This window comes from Mobula hypostoma, chromosome 25 (assembly GCF_963921235.1).
Source record: "Mobula hypostoma chromosome 25, sMobHyp1.1, whole genome shotgun sequence".
Lineage (NCBI taxonomy): Eukaryota > Metazoa > Chordata > Chondrichthyes > Myliobatiformes > Myliobatidae > Mobula > Mobula hypostoma.
Genome location: NC_086121.1, coordinates 30,630,409 through 30,648,286, shown reverse-complemented (window position 1 = coordinate 30,648,286; position 17,878 = coordinate 30,630,409). Strand labels below are relative to the sequence as shown.

General features: G+C 42.5%; 1 long non-coding RNA gene across 2 annotated transcripts in view; it reads left to right on the top strand.

Moving 5' to 3' along the window:
- The window catches only part of LOC134337840 (uncharacterized), an 82,797-nt gene extending 65,591 nt beyond the window's left edge, over positions 1-17,206 (top strand). For both annotated transcript variants that reach the window (XR_010016086.1, XR_010016085.1), the window contains exons 4-5: positions 12,239-12,809; positions 16,890-17,206. This is a non-coding gene — a long non-coding RNA (uncharacterized LOC134337840). The remainder of the gene's footprint in view (positions 1-12,238; positions 12,810-16,889) is intronic.
- Positions 17,207-17,878: the final 672 nt, after the last annotated feature.

Below are 17,878 nucleotides of genomic sequence, written 5' to 3'. Positions count from 1 at the left end.
ATATACGGTAATTTGCAATTGCAGAGCAAAATGGCCCAGCACAATTTGTATATGAGTCATTAATTCCCAACCAGTCCCAAATGGGATGTCCATGTTACACCCACAACAGATTTAATAATATGGAAATACTTATTTCTTGCAATCTTGTTTCATTTGAATGCTTGGTAAAATGTGTCATTCCATTACAGAGCAGTCTTTGCATGTTCTAATGTTCTACATATGGTTCTTGTTTTTTTTTAATTGTTAATAACAATCAGTAAATTGTCCAGATACAGAATGATAGTGATACCCAGGAATGAGGGGCGTAGTTAAAACCTTAATCAACAAAAATAAACTTTAGCCTGTTTACAGTTGTCATCAGGTTGTTTGCTGGTCCAGAAAGTTTGGGAATCATCAGATTCCTAAAATTAGCCATTCGATTTCTGAATGGACAATGAACCCATGTACACTACCTCACTATTTTTTCTTCTTCTTTTTCTCTTTTGCACTCCTTATTTAATTTAGCATGTAACGTACATTTCTTTATGTAATTTATAGTTTTTTATTGCTAAGTATTGCAATATACTGCCACCACAAAACAATAGATTTCATGACGCATGCCAGTGATGTTAAATCTGATTCTGACGCTGAAATTCAATACATTTTTGCCTTTAAAATTCCTGGGAGTTCAGCACATAATCCAGGCTGTTTGTTCAGAATGAAAGGAAGACCGTAAGACCATAAGACAGAAGCAGAATTAGGTCATTTGCCCCATCGAGTCTGCTCCACCATTCAATCATGGCTGATCCTTTTTTCTCTCCTCAGCCCCACTCCCCGGCCTTCTTCCCATAACCTTTGATGCCCTGTCCAATCTGCCTTAAGTATACCCAATGACCTGGCCTCCGCAGCTGCCAGTGGTAACAAAGCTCCACAAATTCACCACCCTCTGGCCAAAGAAATTTCTCCACATCTCTGTTTTAAATAGACACCCCTCTATCCTGAGACTGTGCCCTCTTGTCCTAGACTCCAACAAAGGAGTCCCCCACCAAACGAAAGCAGTGTCAAAGCGTCAGAGTTGCTCTCTTTTTGGTTGAGATGCTAAATTAGTTTGTTACCTGCCTACTTACAGGCATTGCAGCTCTAGCTACTCATGGTGGTTTGTCAACCAAGCTGGTTAATTGTCAAAAGAAACACACACAAAATGCTGGAGGACATCAGGAAGTGAATAAACAGTTGACGTTTCGGGCCAAGACCCTTCTTCGGGACTGGAAAGGAATGGGGAAGATAGCACAATATGAAGATGGGGGGAAGGGAAGTTGGACCATCTAGAAGGTGACAGGTGAAGCCGGGTAATTGGAAAAGGTAAAGGGCTGGAGAAGAAGGGCCTCAGCCCGAAACATCGACTGTTCATTCATTTCCAGAGATGCTGCCTGATCCGCTGTGCTCCTCCAGCGTTTTGTGTGTGTTACTTTGGAATTCCGCATCTGCAGACTTTCTCATGTTTGCGGGTAACGGTCCTCTGCAATCCACTGTCACGCATATCAGATGAGTTGTTATGTTAGTTTGTGGGATCCTGCTGTGCCTCAAATGCTGCCCTCACCCACACACAGTGGGTGCATTTCAGTCATAACTAATTGGCTGTGCATCACCTTTGTATGTGTTGAATTCCATTAAAGCGCTGTCTCCTTCAGTTACTGAAGGTGCTATTCTCTTTTAAATTAGCATTCTCACCTTGAGGTGAAAGTCTTGGCATGCGTGCGAGAGAACTTGGAAAGATGTTAGTCCAATGCTGCGGAAGCATTACTTTGCTTAGCACTGAAGCAAACTGACAGGGCAGAGAGGAAGGGGATTCATTCTACACTGCAATTGGCCTTGAACACAAAAAAAAATTGCAGTCAATTATGTTAACAGCTTTCTCATAAAATGAGGTACATAATGTGGTTTATAGGCAATAAAAGGTTCATCTGGAACGCTGTCTGATTTGGTCCCATTATAAACAGAGGGAGTCTCATCTATAATGATTTAATTTCCTGATAATGTAACATTAAGGCATTTCATTCTCTTCTGTCATTTCACCTTTTAAAATATCTGGTATTAAGAATCTTTAAACACCAACTTAGCGTTAATTCTCAGGGAGGTCAGAGCTCAGTGGGTGGCCTGTATTGCAGATGGATTCACTGCTTTCAGTCGTGAGGCATATTGACCAGACAGAGCCGAGGTGGCTTACTTCGCATCCAAGTCCAACAATGCTGATCTGTAGGGAGTTCACGCTGCTATCGAATATGAAGAAACATAAAAAGTGCTTTGTTTGCCGATGAAACCCATGTCTGGATTAGCACACTTGCATCCCAAGTTTGAAAGTTGTTTAAAAGCATTACAATTGAAATTTATAAAAGAAAACCACATTCTCTTTTGGTGAGAACAAGTTTTTCTGAACAAATGTTATATTGCCCACAGTCTATCATTCAAGGGATATACCATTCCATTTGTTCAGTACCTACGCAGATCGTGAATTATGCTTAAGTAGACCGTAATTGGTTCAATGGTTCAAATCTTGTTGCTGAAATAGCTGTATGTTAATGATGTGCACTGTTATTAATTTGGAAGCAAATTAGAGCAGTTATGGATCTGAATTTGGGATCAGCTTACATTACTCCACGTAAATGGTAGACTGACACAATGCACCCCCCCCCCCCCTTTCCTTTTGTGGAGTTATTGGATTGCATTGAAATTACTTGCCACAAGCAGTTAGGACTCGATAATCAACAGTGTAAATATCGTTTTAACAGTGTAGCCATTGTTAATGCAATGCTAACTCAACTATTTTGCCCAGAAAGAGGACAATTTATATTGCTGAATCTCATTCCAGTAAGTAATAGATAATCCTAATCAATTTTTACAATTTTACATTATAACTTACTTACTGCTTTTTTCTTGCATTTCATTTATGACTTTTTCTCTCACTATTCAGAATTTCTTTCCCCATCTTTGCTATTTCCTCTGCATCTGATTTGACGCCATTTTTTGGCAATCCCTAAATTATATTGATACATGAAGCACACTATCAGCCCCGATACTTGCTGGATCCTAGACATCTTGTTAAAAAGCCTACGAGCAGAAATACTCACTCAGCCCATCGAGTCTGCTCTGTCATTCCATTATGGCTGATTTATTGTCCCTCTTAACCCTATTCTCCTGCCTGCTCCCCGAAACCTTTGATGCCCTGACTAATCAAGAACCTATCATCCTCCACTTTAAGTATACTCAATGACTTGGACTCTACAGCCATCCATGGAAATGAATTCCACAGATTCATCACCCTCTGGCTAAATGATTTTTTTCTCTATCCCTGTTCTAATTGGCCAACCCTCAGTTCTAAAGCTGAGGCTATGCCTCTGGCCCTAGACTCCTGGACTACAGGAAGCATCTTCTCCACATCCACTCTATCCAAAGAGTTCAATATTTGATAGGTTTCAATGTATTCCCCCCCCCCCCCCACCATCCCAGTTCTTCTAAACAGCAGCAAGTACTGGTGCAGAACCATTAAATGCTCCTCATATGTTAACCCTTTCATTCCTGGAATTATTCTCGTGAACCTTCTCATGTCAGTACAACCCAAAGTTGCTCACAATACTCAAATACAGTCTGATCAATCCACTGTTATCATCATCATCACAACGTATCAGCCTTCCATTCCATTATGATACTGAAATTATACTCAAACTGAATGTTAAAGGAAAATTTGATGCCATATCTTCCTTCGGCATTTACATTGGGATATTTTTAATAGCTGAAGGATCTATTCAGACATTTGGAGTATTTCATAGCTGTGTAATGTAAATTGGGCATGTTATTTTTTCTTGAACAGTCTTTGTAAAGTTGATGTAATGAATAAGGAAAGGAAAGGAATTTGCATTTTAAACTCACAGGGAGCACAGGCCATCAACTTTCTGCTGTCGATGTTTCTGTAGCAGGCGATTTATTTTTTACGAGGTCAAGTTGCTAGCGCGACGCTCAACCCAGCACGGATGGAAAGCGCGCCTGGGGAGCCTTCGCTCCGAAGTCTGGCGCTGATGCCACTACACCACCAGCCGGCTGTGATGTAATGAATGCTGTGTGTATAAACAATTGACAGCAAGTGTTTCTTCAGTGACATTTGTATCTCTGTTACATCGTGTGACATTGGATTAGGTCACCATTCTCCTCAACAACTTCAACAAAACTGAGAAGAATTCTGCCCCACTGAAACTGTGTCATGGATATGTCTGAGGTACCCACCTGCTTCAAGCAGACTCCACTTATACCGGTGCCTTAGAAGAATGCAGTAAGCTGCCTCAGTGAATGTTGTCCAGTAGCACTTACATCCACAGCTATGAAGTGTTTTGAGAGGTTGGTGATATCAAGTCTTGTCTGAGAAGTGACTTGGATCCCCTCTAATTTGCCTACTAGAGCAACAGGTCCACAGCAGGTGCCATCTCTTTGGCTCTTCACTCAACCCTGGAACATCTAGACAGCAAGTTTGCATACATCAGGATGCTCTTTATCAAATCCAGCTTGGCATTCAATGCCATTGTCCCCTCAAAACTTATCATTAAGCTTCAAGACCTTGACCTCAATACCTCCTCATTCAATTGGATCCCTGATTTCCTCACTTGCGGACCCCAGTCAGTTTGGACTGGCAACAACATCTCCTCCACAATCTCCATCAGCACAGTTGCACCACAAGACTGGGTGCTTAGCCCACTGCTCTGCTCACTCTACATCTATGATGGTGTGGCTATGCACAGCTCCAATGCCATATTCAAGTTTGCTGATGACAAAACTGTTGTAGGCCGAATCAAAGGTGCTGGTGAATCAGCATACAGGAGGGAGATTGAAAATCTGGCTGAGTGGTGCCACAGAAACAACCTTTCACTCAATGCCAGCAAGAGCAAGGAGCTGGTTATTGACCAGGAGGAGGAAACCAGACGTCCACAAGGCAGTCGTTACCAGAGGATCAGAGGTGGAGAGGGTCAGCATCATTTGGCAGTTGGTCTGTGCAATCAAGTCAATCAAGATTTGAATAGATCAGACTCAGCAGAAAGCAGCTGATTGGGCAGTCGAGGTCAGGTGACCAAACATTTTGAAAAGCTCAAACAGACAAATAGAGGGATAGCTCAAGCAAAGCGGCCAGTGCGTGAGTGGGGCCAGCCGAGGAGTGGAGATTTGAGGCTTTGACTCGAGAGACTTCGAAGAGAAGAGGCAGAGGACAAGCTAGCTCTCAGTTAGTTTTTACAATGTCTCCTGAGACAGTGATATGCCTCTCATGTGAGATGTGGCAGTTTTGGGGGAATGCCCCTCTCCCGCAGAGTCACATCTGCCAGAAGCGCATACGGCTGGGCAATCTGGAAGACCGTGTAAGGAATCTGGAGCAGCAGCTGGATGACCTTCGACTCATAAGGGAGAATGAGGCGGTTATAGATGACAGCTACAAGGAGGTAGTCACACCTAGGCTGTCGGAAGCAGGTCGTTGGGTGACAGTCAGAGGGGGGAAAGCGAAGGTGAGCAGACACGTAGTGCAGAGCACCCCTGTAGCCATTCCCCTGAATAATAAGTTTACCGTCCTGGCTACTGTTGGCGGGGAGGACCGACCAGGTGTGAGCCACGGTGGCAGGGCCTCTGGCACTGAGTCTGACCCTGTGGTGCAGAAGGGTGGGACGGAGAAGAGGAGAGCTGTCGTCATTGGAGACTCTATAGTCAGGAGAGCAGACAGGAGATTTTGTGGACGTGAGAAGGACACCTGTATGGTTTGTTGCCTCCCGGGTGCCAGGGTCCGGGATGTCTCTGACCGGGTGCACGACATCCTGGTACGAGAGGGAAAGCAACCAGAAGTCATGATACACGTTGGGATCAACAACATAGGCAGGAACAGGGATGAGGTCCTGAAGTGTGAGTTTTGGGAATTAGGCAGAAGGCTGAAGAACAGGACCTCAAGGGTGACGTTCTCAGGATTACTGCCGTGCTACGTGACAGAGATGGTAAGAATTGGAGGAGATGGCAGTTGAATGTGTGGCTGAGGAGTTGGTGCAGGGAGCAGGGTTTTAGATTTTTAGATCGTTGAGATCTCTTCTGGGGAAGATGGGACCTGTACAGATTGGATGGGTTGCACCTGAACTCGAGGGGGAGCAATGTCCTTGCAGGTAGGTTTGCTAGCATGGTTCGGGAGGGTTTAAACTAATTTGCGAGGGGGATGGGACCCAGAGCGATAGAGCAGTGAAAGAAGTGCATGGAGTAAAGCCAGATCTAACATACAGAGAGGTTTTGAGGAAAGAGAAGCAGAATAAACGGTGTAAAGACAGTAAGGTAGAAGGGCTGAAACGTGTGTACCTCAACGCAAGAAGCATCAGGAACAAAGGTGATGAACTGAGAGCTTGGATACATACATGGAATTATGATGTAGTGGCCATTACAGAGACTTGGCTGGCACCAGGGCAGGAATGGATTCTCAATATTCCTGGATTTCAGTGCTTTAGAAGGGATAGAGAGGGTGGAAAAAGGGGAGGAGGGGTGGCATTACTGGTCAGGGATACTATTACAGCTACAGAAAGAGTGGGTAATGTAGCAGGATCCTCTTTTGAGTCAATATGGGTGGAAGTCAGGAACAGGAAGGGAGCAGATACTCTATTGGGGGTATTCTATAGGCCCCCTGGTAGCAGCAGAGATACAGAGGAGCAGATTGGGAGGCAGATTTTGGAAAGGTGCAAAAATAACAGGGTTGTTATCATGGGTGACTTTAACTTCCCTAATATTGATTGGCACTGATTAGTTCCAAGGGTTTCGATGGGGCAGAGTTTGTTAAGTGTGTCCAGGAGGGATACCTCTCACAGTATGTGGACAGGCCGACCAGGGGGAATGCCATACTAGATCTAGTACTAGGTAATGAACCGGGTCAGGTCACAGATCTCTCAGTGGGTGAGCATCTGGGGGACAGTGACCACCACTCCCTGGCCTTTATAATTATCATGGAAAAGGATAGAATCAAAGAGGACAGGAAAATTTTTAATTGGGGAAAGGCAAATTATGAGGCTATAAGGCTAGAACTTGTGGGTGTGAATTGGGATGATGTTTTTGCAGGGAAATGTACGATGGACATGTGGTCGACGTTTAGGGATCTCTTGCGGGAGGTAAGGGATAAATTTGTCCCGGTGAGGAAGATAAAGAATGGTAGGGTGAAGGAACCATGGGTGACAAGTGAGGTGGAAAATCTAGTCAGGAGGAGGAAGGCAGCATACATGGGGTTTAGGAAGCAAGGATCAGATGGGTCTATTGAGGAATATAGGGAAGCAAGAAAGGAGCTTAAGAAGGGGCTGAGAAGAGCAAGCAGGGGGCATGAGAAGGCCTTGGCGAGTAGGGTAAAGGAAAACCCCAAGGCATTCTTCAATTATGTGAAGAAAAAAAGGATGACAGGAGTGAAGGTAGGACCGATTAAAGATAAAGGTGGGAAGATGTGCCTGGAGGCTGTGGAAGTGAGTGAGGTCCTCAATGAATACTCCTTTTCGGTATTCACCAATGAAAGGGAACTTGATGATGGTGAGGACAATATGAGTGAGGTGGATGTTCTGGAGCTTGTTGATATTAAGGGAGAGGAGGTGTTGGAGTTGTTAAAATACATTAGGACGGATAAGCCCCCGGGCCCTGACGGAATATTCCCCAGGCTGCTCCACGAGGCGAGAGAAGAGATTGCTGAGCCTCTGGCGAGGATCTTTATGTCCTCGTTGTCTACAGGAATGGTACCGGAGGATTGGAGGGAGGCGAATGTTGTCCCCTTGTTCAAAAAAGGTAGCAGGGATGGTCCGGGTAATTATAGACCAGTGAGCCTTACGTCTGTGGTGGGAAAGCTGTTGGAAAAGATTCTTGGAGATAGCATCTCTGGGCATTTAGAGAATCATGGTCTGATCAGGGACAGTCAGCATGGCTTTGTGAAGGGCAGATCGTGTCTAACAAGCTTGATAGAGTTCTTTAAGGAGGTGACCAGGCATATAGATGAGGGTAGTGCAGTGGATGTGATCTATATGGATTTTAGTAAAGCATTTGACAAGGTTCCACATGGTAGGCTTATTCAGAAAGTCAGAAGGCATGGGATCCTGGGAAGTTTGGCCAGGTGGATTCAGAATTGGCTTGCCTGCATAAGGCAGAGGGTCGTGGTGGAGGGAGTACATTCAGATTGGAGGATTGTGACTAGTGGTGTCCCACAAGGACCTGTTCTGAGACCTCGACTTTTCGTGATTTTTATTAACGACCTGGATGTGGGGGTAGAAGGGTGGGTTGGCAAGTTTGCAGACGACACAAAAGTTGGTGGTGTTGTAGATAGTGTAGAGGATTGTCAAAGATTGCAGAGAGACATTGATAGGATGCAGAAGTGGGCTGAGAAGTGGCAGATGGAGTTCAACCCGGAGAAGTTTGAGGTGGTACACTTTGGAAGGACAAACTCCAAGGCAGAGTTCAAAGTAAATGGCAGGATACTTGGTAGTGTGGAGGAGCAGAGGGATCTTGGGGTACTTGTCCACAGATCCCTGAAAGTTGCCTCACAGGTGGATAGGGTAGTTAAGAAAGCTTATGGGGTGTTAGCTTTCATAAGTTGAGGGATAGAGTTTAAGAGTCGCGATGTAATGATGCAGCTCTATAAAACTCTGGTTAGGCCACACTTGGAGTATTGTGTCCAGTTCTGGTCACCTCACTATGGGAAGGATGTGGAAGCATTGGAAAGGGTACAGAGGAGATTTACCAGGATGCTGCCTGGTTTAGAAAGTATGCATTATGATCAGAGATTAAGGGAGATAGGGCTTTACTCTTTGGAGAGAAGGAGGATGAGAGGAGACATGATAGAAGTGTACAAGATAATAAGAGGATTAGATAGAGTGGATAGCCAGCGCCTCTTCCCCAGGGCACCACTGCTCAATACAAGAGGACATGGCTTTAAGGTAAGGGGAGGGAAGTTCAAGGGGGATATTAGAGGAAGGTTTTTTACTCAGAGTGGTTGGTGCGTGGAATGCACTGCCTGAGTCAGATACACTAGTGAAGTTTAAGAGACTACTAGACGGGTATATGGAGGAATCTAAGGTGGGGGCTTATATGGGAGGCAGGGTTTGAGGTTCGGCACAACATTGTGGGTCGAAGGGCATGTACTGTGCTGTACTATTCTATGTTAAATTCCTCGCTGTTACCATTTTGGAAGACTTGTCCTGGGCTCAGCATGTAAATTCAATTTCAAGGAAAGCACTGCAGCACCTCTGTTTCCTCAGGAGTTTGTGATGATTCGGCAAGGCTTTGAAAACTTTGATGAACTTCTAGAGATGTGTGGTGGAGAGTATATTGTCTGGCTGCATCAGAGCCTGGTATGGAAACACCAATGACCTTGAATGGAAAACCCCACAATAAGTAGCGGATACGGCTCAGTCCATCACAGATGAAGCCCTCCCCGCTATCGAGCACATCTACAGAGAGCGTTGTCACGGGAAAGCAGCATTCATATTCAGGGAACTCCATCTTCTAGGTCATGCTGTCTTCTCGCTGGTGCATCAAGAAGAAGGGACAGAAGACTCGAGGTTCAGGAATCAGTTATTACCCCTCAACGATCAGGCTCTTGGACCAAAGGGGCTAACTTCACTCAGCTTCACTTGTCCCATCACTGAAATGTTCCCACAACTAATGGACTCACTTTCAGGGATTCTCCATCTCATTTTCTCAATATTTATTGCTTATTTATTTATTACTTTTATTTATTTCCTTTGGTATTTGCACAGTTTGTTGTCTTTTGCACACTGGTTGAACGCCCCAGTTGGATGGTCTTTCGATGATTCTATTATAGTAAGAGTTATTAAGTATGCCCACAAGAAAATAAATCTTCGGGTTGTATATATATACACACTTAGATAATAATATTTATTTTGGACTTTGGTTGAACACTCAAGCTGGTGTTCAATTGATTCTATTATGGTTATTATTCCTTTATGGATTTATTGAGTATGCCCACAAGAAAATGAACCTTATGTTTGTACATTGTGACGTACATGTACTTCGTTAATAAATTCACTTTTAACTTCGAACTTTACGTCATCCAAGACTGGGCAGTGCTTTTATAGACATGAACTAATGTTGAACCACATGTGGGGAAACAACATGTACCTTTATCAGAAGAAGACATTTCCTAATTTAGATCTGGAAGAGGTGCAATGGTTAAAATAGGGGAGACAAAGAGAAATTCTCTGACTATGTGGTTCAAGCACCAAGTGGTGTTGATTTAAAATTTTGGGCAAAGGATACCAAAGGGATATTAGTAATAGTTTAAATACTCAGAGTTGTCATGATCTGGAAATCACTGCTTGTAATCACGATGGAAACAGGGTCAGTCAGAATTCTCAGAAATTGATTTGGTTAGGCACTTCAGAGACAATAATCTGTATGGCAAGGGATGGAGCAGGAGATTGGGGTGGCGAGATTTCTTTTCCACAATCTGACATAGAAGATGAGCTGAAAAGATGTCATCATGTTTCATAATGATTCTCTGACTCTGGTCCTTGAGAACATCAACTAATATGTGTGTGGTCGGGAATCTTCCGGAGGGTAGGCCTCAAAATCCCCGGCTTTGCCTGCTGGTGGCGACCGAGGTTGAGGTCGAATCGCTCGGACAGAGATGGTGCTCAGTACTCGGTGTCGGAGAGCGGATCAGAGCTCGAAGTTTTCGGATGACTCAGAGTCGGACCGTGGTCGGGTATGGCAGGGAGAGGTTTTCTTCCTTCTCCCGTCTGCGTGAGATGTGGGACATTTGAGAGACTTTGAACTTTAGTGTGCTCACGGACTTCTTCATCAAGTTATGGTATTGTTGCACTGTTGTAACTATGTTACAATTAAGTGGTTTTGTCAGTTTTTTCAGTCTTGGTCTGTCCTGTGTTTTGAGATATCACACTGGAGGAAATATTGTATCATTTCTTAATGCATGCATTACTAAATGACAATAAAAGAGGACTGCTTGTCTTCATAATCTAATAGTGTCTCTGTGCTCTGGAGAGATGACAACAAAACAGGTCAGTTGTCTTTCACTCAAAATCTATAACCTCTAGTTGTAGTCTCACCCAGTCTAACCTCATCCTGAAGATTAAGATGCATGGGATCCATAGTGAATTGCCTGTTTGAATTCAGACCCAGCTTGTCCATTGAAGACAGAGGGTAATGTTCAATGGGACTTTGAAGGTCTGTGATGAGTGATATTCGGCAGGGATCTGTATTGGGACCCCTGCTGTTTGCGATGTATATCAATGGCCTGAAGGAAAATGTAGTTGGGTGAGTTAGTAAGTTTGCAGATGATATGAAGATTGGCAGTGTTGTGGATAGCATAATAGACAGGTAAACAATACAGCGGGATGTAGATCAGTTGCAGATATGGGCAGAGAAATGGCAAATGGAGTTTAACCTTGGTGGATCAAATGTAATAGGAGAGTAAACTGTTAAAGGCAAAACCCATAACACTGCTGATGAGCAGAGAGGTCTTGGTGTTCAATTTCATAGCTCCTTGAAAGTACTGCACAGGCTGAAGGGGAGGGTAAGAAGACAAATGGCTGGCTTGCCTCTATTAGTCAAGGCACTGGGTTCAAAAGTCAGGAAGTTAATTTGCAGCTTTATAAAACTCTAGTTAGGTCAAGAGTTTTGCATATAGTTCTGATCGCCCATTATCCAAAGTCTAGGCTTTGGAGAGGGAATAGAAGAGGTTTACCAGGATGCTGTCGGGATTAGAGGGCATGTGATATAATGAAAGCTTGGGTAAACTTGGGTTGATTTCTCTGGAGCGGTGGAGGCTGAGGGGACATCGAATAAAGGTTCATAAGATAATGAGAGGCATAGACAGAGTAGACAGACAATATCATTTTCCCATGGTTGAAATGTCTAATGCCAAAGGGTATGCATTTATGGTGAAAAGGGGTGAATTCAAAGGAGATGTGAAGGACAGAGTAGTGAATACTTGGAATGCACTGCCCTGGAATGGTGGTAGAGGCAGATACATTACAAACCTATAAGAGACATTTAGATAGGTACATGAATGTGAGGGAAATTGTGTAACTGAAGGTAATAGTTTAGTTGGCCATTTGATTACTAATTTAATTGGCTCAGCACAACATTGTGGGCCAAAGGGCCAGTTCCTGTGATGTACTGTTCTGTGTTAGTGGTTCAATTTAATATCAGAGAACGTATACAGTATACAACCTGAAATTCTTACTCTTCACAGACATCCGCGAAACAGAAAAAAAAACAAAGAATGTGTGACAGAAGCACTGGAATCCAAAGCATCCCTACCCCACGCACAAAGCAGTAGAAAAGCCATCAATCCTTGCCTCCACCTGATCCAACAAAAGCATCAACCCTCTACCATCCACCATGTAAGCAACAGCAATGCCTCAAAGAAACCATGATCTAGAGTTCATCAAAAACTACGTCCATCCCAACACTCAGACAGGCCCTCTCTCTCTCACTAGCGAGAGGGAAAGAGATATCACTCCTGCAACAATGAGAGGGAAGACTAGAAGCTCGCTGTTTCGATGTTACAATCTGCCATGTCGCTTGTCTGAGTTCCGAGTTCCCCCCTACTCGAGGACCAACAGACTCTCACTCACCATCGAGAGAGAGAGAGTTCAAGTGTAGGAGCCTTCCAACAGCAGCGCTCACTGCCTGCTACCCCAATGTTTCAATCTGCCGTGACGCTTCAGTCGACCACATCGATGACGAACCGAGTCGCTCAATGTAACCTGAAGGGGAAAAAGCTGAATCAGCACCTGTATCCTTGGCCAGGGCAGTGAGAGGTGACTTCAATCATGATCATAATCCTATTCATCCAGACCAGGGTTAACAGGTCCGGAGGGTGTTATTCTATAACCTGAGTTACAGGGAAAGGCTAGAATGCAGGAGAATGAGGGAAGATATGAAAGTGTACAAAATTATGTTTTATAAATGCATGAAGTCTTTTCCCCTCAGGTTGTGTGAGACTAGAAGTAGAGGTCATAGATTTAGGGTGAAAGCTGAAATAATTGAGGGGAATCTAAAGATAGATCCTTCATTCAGTGGGTACTGCAAGTGTGGAAAGAACTGCCAGTTGGAAGTGAGAGATGTGGGTTTAGTTGTAATATTTAAAAGAAGTTTGGATAGGTACAGGGATGGCAAAGGTTTGGAGGGATATGGTTCAGGTGCAGGTAGATGGTACTAGGCAGAAAATCAGGTCAGCATGGACTAAAAGTCTGATGGGCCTGTTCCTGTGCTGTAGTACTCTATGACTAGATGACTTTAATAGATTCTTCTCTGCATTGTACATTGGCCAAATTAAGACATACTTTACATTGCAGGACAATGTCAATTCTGTCTATAAGGTAGATACAGCACAACAGCAAAGACAAAATTTATATTGTTCTTTTTATCTTACATTGTTAATATCTTATTGAATATTAACCACGATTGCAATGTTGAAACTAATAATGATTAATGTGCTTCTGCTCAATTTTGATTACAGTGGGCTCCCACATTCAGAATCATTCCACAGTATGTAAATTAGATTATTGTACAAAGATTATTATTTATAAATATTGGAAGCTGGAAACATCATCCGAAGATTCCCTCTGGCCATATAAATTATTCTCTCAATACTTCTGCGTTCACTGTTTGCAAAAGTTTTCTCATCAGCACCAACAAAATGCAAGCCAGAGAGACCGTCTAAATCTCAGAATTCAGTTAATGGACACACGAGCAGCCTCTTAAACAGATTTAAGAAATGTCAGTACCTTGAATAGATTCACTTTAACTATAGATTCATAACACTCTCAATCTAGGCCTCTTCCCTCTCTCCCTCCCTCACTCAATATCTTATTGCACTGAATCCAGTATGTATCTCCACCATACATAGAGAAGGTATCCATTTCTGAGTCTGTCCATGTAGTTAGGATAGTCCAGTTGGCATTCAGAATTTGGACAATCACGGGACTGCAGATGTTAGAATGTGGAGCAACAAATTATACGCTGGATGAGCTCAGTGGGAGGAAAGGTACTGTCAATGTTCTGGGTCAGTCTTGATGCAGGATTTCGACCTGAAAGTTTAACAATTCCTTTCCACCCACAGCCTGCTGTTTTCTCTCCAGAAGTCTGGGTGGGGCATTTCATGCTTGCAAGCTCTAGGTGACAGAACCAGCCAGAGTTGCTGCTCCTTGTTGTATTGACCGATGTCTGCTGGAAAGTACACAGCACATGGGAAAAAATGAATAGCTGTACTAAAGGCACAATTCCAGCAGTTAGAGAAGAGTCTTCCAGCATCAAGGCCAAGTTCACATATTGAGGTGATGCAGGGCTGTTAGTAACTTTGGAGTCTGCACCCAGCAGGTGTCAACACTTTTGGAAGAGAGAGAGGAAAATTTGACAGAAAAAATATGTAAATATATTCAAGAGTGCAGATGCAGGAAAATAACTAAGCAGTGATGTGACAAGTGTAATGAAAATCAATTAACAGTCTGCATGAAATAAATCACAAATGACAAGTTATCCATGAAATAGCAGACTTCCTGAAGTCTTACCTGTTAACCCTGGTCTGCCTATAATTTTATATGATTATGAATACCAATACTGTATATGTATTAATAATTGATGGTGCTCTTGCTTTATTGTCAATGTACATCTGAATGCTTGTATCACAGGGGGGAGTTTTCAGGCTGTCTGACTGGTCTCACTGACACTCTATCCATGCATTAGATTCAAATGCTGAAGTCACTCTTCCTGAATAATCCCATCATCAAAGGTAGGCACATAGTACACATAGCTGGGAATCTTTCCTCCACTAACCATGATGACAGAAGCTTTGTGGCAAGTGGACCAAATTCCCACAGAACAAAAGATCCATGCAGGCATCTATCTGAGGGACTGGGCTATGAAACCTGGGTAGGAGGCAGAATAGTATCTTCTCACTCTGACTTCTCATCTCTGGCAGTCTTTAAAAGGAGCTCTTTTATCCAAGTTAGAGGTAGGAAACTGATCAAGAGATCCAAGTTCAGATCAGCTTCAATCTCAAACTGGCCCAATTATGATGTACATTATATCACTGGAATCTAGCCATAAGGTGCAGTCAAATCAAGAGTGAAGACAAAACTTCTATCATAAAGAATAACTGTTAGATGTGACAACAGAAAATTAAGTATTTCCAATTAAGGAGAGAGAAGCTATAAGACAATTGCCTTTCTTATTAACACAACACCACAGCATGATGCTATTCAGAACCATTACTTCCATTTCCCAAGCAATTACTGTTTCCTGGGGTGGCACGGTAGTGTAGTGGCTAGCACAACACTTTACTGCACCAGTGACCCAGGTTCAGTTCCTGCCACTGCTTGTAAGGAGCTTGTACAGTTTCCTCCGGTTGCTCCAGTTTCCTCCCACAGTCCAAAGATGTACCACTTGGTAGGTTAATTGGTCATTATAAATTGTCTCGTGATTAGGCTTGGATTTATTTGGAGGATTGCTGGGCAGAGCATCTCAAAGGACTGAAAGAGCCAATTCCATGCTGTATCTCAATAAATAAATGAGTCTTTGTTTGTCAATAAGTTGATATGTTTGAAATAGAAATTCAGAATACATACATCTCATATTCTTTATGACTGAGCAAGCAATCTTCAGGTTGGGTATAATTCTGCCAGTTATTCCACCACATCCCCCACTACATAAAAAGAAAGGAAAAGGTGACTTTCATTTGGCATTTTTCATAACATAAGACCATCCTTACACATCATTAGAGACTTCTGGAATGTAGTATCTATTACAACACTGGGAACAGAGAATAACGTTAATGCAAGACTCCCATAAACAGCAGTGTGATTATAGCCAGATAATATTTTAATTAAGTTCACCGAGGGATAAATTCACATCCAAAACATTTAAAAGAGCTCTCTCATTCTTTATCAAAGTTTTGTTCTGTGGTTCCTTTCAGATCTAAAAGGACAGATGGGGTTTTGGTTTAGTGTCTCATTCAGAATTAAGATGCATATACTGTACAATACAGTCAACCTTCAGTCCTTCTGGACTGAAATATTTGCTGAAACGGAAATTTCTTTAGATTCATAATATCATTGAATATTAATCAAAAATATAATACAAAAACTGTAATAATAATTAATGTGTTGCTCATCAATTTTGATTGCAGTGTAACCAACACATACTTCCTGTGAAATGAAGTCCAGGAGAAATGGGATAGACAATCAGTTATAATTCTATCCTTTCAATTTCATTAGGGTTTAACCTTAGATCAGTGAACAAAATATTTCCCTTTCTGCTGGTTACGTAGAGGCTTAAGTTAAAATGAGTTTAGTCTTTGTCAGTCCCTGTGGACATATCACACAAACCTTTGCATTATTCATCACTAAAATACAGCAAATTGGGAGTACAGTTCTTTTTCTGTTTAAATGTCTGAGAAGGCAGCCAGAATATCATCTCAATTATTTTCAAACATTTTGATGAGGCCTTTCTTTTGGCTGGAATCAGCGTCCACTAATTGAATGGCAAAGCCCGACAATGTAAGTTTAAGCATTTTGATTTTCAATTTGCCTTTCTGTTCAGTCCAATCAAGGCAATGATCCCCATGCTGCTCCTTGGTTGGAGAGTCTTTGCTTTCTTTTTTGACTAAGCCGTAAAAAAACTGCAGAAGTTAGAAATCTTAGATAAAAAGAAATCGCTGGAAACATTCAGCAGGGCAGTCAGTATCCATGCAGAGAGAAACGGGTTGTATGTTGTATGCATTCTCTGATTTTCAATGGAACCATTGAACTCAGCTGTCAGGAACATATCACTTTTCTTAGATATGTTGAAAAGTCATTGATCTGAAATATAGTTCTTACATTTTTTTTCTTTCTCTCCAGATGCTATCTGAGATGCTGAGAACCTCAGGCATTTTCTACTTATGTTGCAAAAATCCAAGTTGACTATTTCTGGGTCAGTTTTGAGCAGGATCTTTGCTACCCATTAGAAATGTACTCCAGAGTTTACAATGTACCATGGGAAGGATGTTCTTTGAATTTTTTTCATGATAAATTGCATCTCGTACCGGGAAAAAAATGGCTGATTTATGAAGCTCTCCCATGGCCAGCATTAAGGCACCTTGTCAGAGAGGGGAGAAGATTAATCTGCACATTAATCATTTGTTTTTCTAAAACTGGGATTCTTTACAAAAAAACACAGAGTGGCTTAGAATCTCAAAAGGAACTTTGTTTGCTTTCAATGGTATGAAGACTTTGAAAAGAAAATCAAGGAATGAAATAAAAATGGACTGATGAGTCAATACAGTTCAAGTTCATAAACACAAGAGATTCTGCAGAATCTGGAAATCCAGAGTATCATTCACAAAAAGCTGGAGGAAATCATCAGGTCAGACAGAATAAGGAGGTAATGTTTTGGGCCGAGACACTTTATCAGGGCTCGTTAGGCTCCTCAGCAGGTCCCTGTGAAGGGTCTTGGTCTGAAACATTAACTTTTTATTCATCTCCATAGATACTGTCTGGTGTGTGAGTTCCTCCAGCATTTTATGCATGTTACAGATCAAAGCCAAACCAATCACAACCCTTTGTGAATGCATTTCATTCCAGATGGTCCAAAAGGTAGATAGAGATAAACAGACAGAACAGCATGAAATGTGGTAAATATGTGCATGATAATGAGACAGAGACAGCATAAGGTAGAGATAGACTGAGACAAAGGTGGGTAATTTTAGGTTATATTACACAGAGGAGTGACATAGAAGGAACCATAAAAGAGGAGTAAGACTGAATAATCAAGACAGAGAGAGAGGAAAGGAGGTAGAATTTTATTGGGGGAAAACAACGGAGGAGTGTGAGTGGATCAATGTGAGGTA